The following is a 6,000-nucleotide window of genomic DNA, read 5'->3' as shown; positions in this document are numbered from 1 at the left end:
AAGGGCAATTAGGGATGGGTAATAAATGCTGGCCCAGCCAGCTATGCCCATATTCCATGAAAGAATGAAAGAAAACCCTTGAATATGCAGTTCCTAGCTGTGGTCATTTTGCAACCACACCTCTGTCATGTCTATCATATCACACTCATTTATTTCTATTTATGTTATTAATTCATCCATCTTGATATGTATCCTGCATTTATCCTGAGACTGTGTCCCCTGGTTCTAGATCAGCCAGCCATCATTCCTTCCTCCACCCTCTGGAGCCCTGTAAGAATTTTGCATGGGATAAAGTCAATAGTTACTTAGGCAATGCAGAATAATTAAGGAAAGCCAGCACAGATTAATTAAGGGAAAATCATGTTTAACCAACTTGGAATTTTTTGAGGGTGTAACAGAGAAGGTTGACAAGGGAAACGCTGTTGATGTGGTGTATATGGATTTTCAAAAGGCATTTGACAACGTGCCACACAACAGACTTGTGAGCAAGATTCTAGGTCATGGAATAAGAGGGAAAGTAAGCACTTGGATAAGAAATTGGCTGAGTGACAGGAAACAGAGGGTAGTGATAAATGGTTGTTTTTCAGATTGGAGGAAGTTTTGTAGTGGAGTTCCCCAGGGGTCAGTGTTGGGGCCCTTGCTCTTCCTGATTTATATTGATGACCTAGACTGTAATGTGCAGAGCATGATTTCAAAATTTGCAGACAATAAGAAAATTGGAAACGTTGTCAACTGTGATGAGGCTGGTCTTGAACTTCAAAGTGACATAAACATGTTAGTGGATTGGACAGACAAGTGGCAGATGAAGTTCAAAGCAAAGAAGTGTGAGGTGATTCATTTTGGCAGGAAAGATATGGTGAAACTGTATAAAATTAAGGGAGAGCCTCTAAAGGAGATGCAGGAACAAAGAGACCCCGGTGTGCATGTACATCGGTCACTGAAGATGGCAGGGCATGTTGAGAGAACAGTTAATAAAACAGATAGTATCTTAGGCTTTATTAATAGGTTCCATTGAGTACAGGAGTAAGGAGGTCATGTTGAACTTGTATAAGACACTAGATAGGCCTCATCTGGAGCACTGCATCCAATTCTTGGCATCGTACTTGAGGAAGGATTTGAAGGTGTCGGAGAAAGTACAGAGGAGGCTCACAAGGATGATTCCCGGGATAAAGAACTGTAGCTATGAGGATAGATTGGAGAGGTTGGGACTGTTTTCCTTAGAGAAAAAAAGGCTGAGAGGAGACTTGATAGAGGCATTCAAGATCCTGAGGGGTATGGACAGGGTAAATAGTAAGAAACATCAAGAAATAGAGGGCACAGATTCACAGCAATTGGCAAAAGGAGTAAATGTGATGTGAGGAAAAAATTTTTCACCCAGAGGGTGGTTAGAGGCTGGAATGGACTTCCTGAGAAGGTGGTGGAGGCAGTTTCAATCGAGGTATTCAACTGGGAATTGGATTGCTACATGAAAAGAGAGAGTGTGCAAAATTACGGTGATAAGGCAGGGGAGTGGGACTAGGTGGAATGCTCTTTCAGTGAGCCAGTGCGGACTCGATGGGTCAAATGGCCTCCTTCTGCACTGTAAAGATACTGTGATACTTCAATGAGATCACCCCTCATTCTTCTAAACTCTAGAGAATACAGGCCCAGTCTCCTCGGTCTCTCCACTTAAGACAAATCCGCCATCCCAGGAATCAGTCTGGTGAACATTTGTTGCACTCCCTCTATGGCCAGTATATCCTTCCTCAGGTAAGGAGACCAAACCATACACAATACTCCAGATGCAGTCTCATCAAGGCTCTGTACAATTGCAGCAAGAATTCCTTACTCCTGTACTCAAATCCCCTTGCAATAAAGGCTGCAGTGCATCTTGCAGATGGTACATACTGCTGCCACTGTGCTATGGAGGAGAGAGTGAATATTTAGTACATCCACTATCTCTGCAGCCAATACTTTCAGAACCCTAGGATAGAGACCATCAGATCCTGGGGATTTGTTAAATTTTTAGTCTTTTAAGTTGCAATAAAATGTTTTCTTTGCAGAAATTAATCCATTGACTACTCTCTATTTCTGGTATGTAATATCTACACAAAATGTTCAATGTCTCTGCCATTTCCTCATTCCCCATGATAATTTCTTCTGTCTCTGCCTTGAAAGAGCCAATGTTTATTTTAGCTACTCTCTTCCTTTTTATATATTGCAAAAGCTCTTACAACCTGTTTTTATATTCCTGGTTAGTTTACTCTCATAATTCAGGTTGTTTTCTTTTTTGATCAACTTTTTGGTCACCCTTTGCTGGTTTCTAAACCTCTCCCAATTCTCAAGGCTTAATGCTATTCTTTGCAATATTATAAGTCTCTTCTTTAATCTGATACTATCCTTAACTTCCCTAGTTAGCCAGGGATGGATCCATCTTACAGAGATTTTGTTTTTGATTAACTATATTTTTGTTGAACATTTTGAATTATTCCTTTAAATGTTTCCTACTACTTATTTACTGCTATAACATTTAGTCTATTTACCCAATCAATTTTAATCAACTCTCCTCTCACACCTATTGTAATTGGCATTGTTGAAGTTTGTGATTCTTGTTTGGACCTGGAATATGTTCCTCTCAAAATCATCATTTCCTGCAATGTTAACTCTATTTCTCTTGACAGATGCTGTCTGACTTGCTGAGTACAGTAATTCCCCATTTCATGTTGACTCACTTACCATTCTTTCACTTTAATAAACTGGTGACATCGGGGCAGAATTTTCATTTTTGAGGTGGGCAGTGAGAATGAGGAGACTTCCTGGCTCAGTGTGCTGTCTCAGGACTAAGTGCCCGTGAAGGTGGGGTTTTCATTCTGAGCAGTTGGGTGACAGCTGGAGTCAGACCTGCTGCCCCCAGGAAGAGTTCGGATACATCCACAGGGGCTGCTGGGTGCCAATGCAGGCTGTTTAAAAGGTCCGCCATGGTGCTCTGGGACTTTGTCCCAGTTAAAGATCAATAAAACAACAAACAGCTCTCTAGCCCTCGCACCCCATGCCCCATCCATACCACTTCACGCTACCTTGTGCCCTTGCTTATCCCCTCATGGCCCCTCATAACCTCCATGCCAACCTAAGCACCCCCCCCCCCCACCACCCACCCCCCCAATCTATATCATCAACCCATTTCCCATGGCCCCTCATACCCTCCATACCAATCTATGCTCCCCAACCCCTCAAAGCCCCTCATACCCTCCATACCAATCTATGCTCCCCAACCCCTCAAAGCCCCTCATACCTTCTATGCCAACCTATGCTCTCACCCACCTACTGCTTGGCCCCTGATACCATCCATGCCAACCTATGGCACTTCAATGCCCATTTACCCAGTATATACACTGTACAGAATCACTGAACCCTATGGTAACAATAGCACATGTGAAAACTTTTTAAAGAGTCATTCATTCATAGAAATTCCTTTACTTCGGCCCTATAAAACTGTCAATCATTTGGGCCCTTTAAATAGCAGAAACTGCAAGCACTTGAAACCCCTTTATCTTGTATAAATATACATTGTGAAATTGAGTATAGATCATAGAGAAAGAGCTGTCAATCAAGCATCATTTTCCCTGGGGTGAAGCTGAGTAAAGGATATCTCAGCCAAGCCTCATTATGCATTCCTGACTTAATCATGAGTCCTTGGAAACCTGGCCTGACTCATTGAAAGTTACGGAGAGATAGCAAATGCCTATCCCCACAATGGAGCTGGCCAGGTCAGGAGTGCAGGGCACCGACCCATGACTTACACCAGCCTGCCTGCATAACCTACGCTGGTGAAAATTAGGGGGCTCTGGGAATGGGCCACAAATCCCAGAATTGGGCCCCAGCTGCTGTTTATTTAGGTCCTTGGAATCTCCCCGGCTCCAGGATAATCCAGTCAATGTATCTATGTTGCAAGTTTCACTTTAACATCATTTGTCACTGGCTTTGTGTTCTGTAGCCTGTAGATGCTGTTGCAACCACAGCTGATGTTATTTGCTGAGCAAGCCAAATCACAGAGAAACTTGTCTTACTTTTTTTTTGTTTTGTATTTTGAAAATGAGGGGAAAACTACTGCTCCCAGAAACATAGAATTCCAGTAAATTAAAAGATTTATTAACAAGAAGAAATAAAAAACCTCAAACACACAAGATCAAAGTTACACAGCTGAAACAGTCTTACAAAACATTCCCCAAAAAACCTATCTGGACAGAACACACAAGTAAACAACTTGGCAAAAAATAGGAGGGAAAATGATAGTGAAAGTCACTCACCATCCTGACTTGGAAATATATCGCCGTTCCTTCATTGTCGCTGGGTCAAAATCCTGGAACTCCCTCGCTAACAGCACCGTGGGTGTACCTACACCACATGGACTGCAGTGGCTCAAGAAGGCAGCTCACCACCATCTTCTCAAGGGCAACTAGGGATGAGCAATAAATGGCCCAGCCAGCGAAACTCACATCTCATGAATGAATTTTTAAAAAATCCCTCATAGACATTTCACTATGAAAATTCAATAATATTACCCAAGGCAAAAACTGTTGCTTCTTTAGTAAAGTATACGACAGGACTTCTCACTCTTTTCCACTCTACTGTTCTCTGAAAACAAAAACTTCTCTGCTTGAAACTGGCTGGCTGCGTGAAATTCACAACTTTTCTCAGAATACAGTTGGTCTCACTCAGCACATCTCCCCACACAGCCAATTCAACTCAACTAACGTGACACAATGTGCGGAGGTTTGCAAAAACAATAACAGTAGGGTAATTATGTTAGGTGATTTCAACTTTCCCAACATTAATTGCGATAGACATAGTGTGGATGGAGTGTGGCTTGGATGGAGTGGATTTCTTGAAATGTGTACAGGAGAATGTTTTAGGTCAATACGTAGAGGGTCCAACAAGGGACGGTGCATTGCTGGACCTAATTCTGGGGAATGAAGCAGGACAGGTGGCTGAGGTGGTGGTGGGGGAGCATTTTAGTGACAGCGACCACAACATGGTACAATTTAAGCTTGCTATGGACAAAGAAATAGACAAGTTGCAAAAAAATGTTTTGGATGGGGGGAGAGTGGATTTTAATAAAATAAGGCAGGATCTGGCCAAGGTAGACTGTGAACAGCTACTTGTTCCTATAGAGGAACAGTGGGTGTTGTTCAAAAAGGAAATGGGGAGGGCACAGGCTCAACATGTTCCCTCTAGGTTGATAGGAAGGAGTAACAAATCCAGAGAACCATGGATGACCAGAGATATTCAGGTTACGATGAGAAGGAAAAGAGAGGCTTTTAATAGGTACAAGGGAAGCAAATCAGCGGAGGCATTAGTGGATTACAGACAGTGCAGGGTGGAGCTTAAGAAAGCAATTAGGAGAGCAAAGGGGGGATATGAGAAAGCTCTCGCTGGTAAAAGTAGGGAAAATCCCAAGATATTCTATAAGTATATCAATGGGAAGAAGATAACCATGGAAAGGGTAGGGCCCATAAGGGACCAAGGGGGAAATCTGGAGCCAGAGGACATCTAGAGTGTTGAATGAATACTTCACATCCATCTTCACCCAAGAGAATGAGGATGAAGGTATGGAACTTGGGGAGAGAGACTGTGAGGTTCTTAAGCAAATTGATATGGGGAGAGACAAGGTACTGGAAGTGTTGGCAGGCTTAAAAGTGGACAAATCTCCAGGTCCGGATGATGTGTCCCAGACTGCTGAGGGAGGCAAGGGAGGAGATCACAGGGGCTCTGAACCAAATGTTTAATTCTTCTCTGGCCATGGGGGAGATGCCAGAGGACTGGAGAACAGCTAATGTGGTTCTGCTATTTATGAAAGGTTGTAGAGATAAGCCAGGGAACTACAGGCCAGTGAGTCTCACGTCAGTGGTAGGGAAACTATTGGAGAAAATTCTGAAGGAGAGAATCTATCTCCACTTGGAGTGGCAAGGTTTGATCAGGGATGGTCAGCATGGCTTTGTCAGAGGGAGGTCATGCCTAACA

This window comes from Carcharodon carcharias, chromosome 1 (genome assembly GCF_017639515.1).
Source record: "Carcharodon carcharias isolate sCarCar2 chromosome 1, sCarCar2.pri, whole genome shotgun sequence".
Lineage (NCBI taxonomy): Eukaryota > Metazoa > Chordata > Chondrichthyes > Lamniformes > Lamnidae > Carcharodon > Carcharodon carcharias.
The sequence above is the reverse complement of the archived record's forward strand: the minus strand, read 5'-3'. Positions refer to the sequence as shown.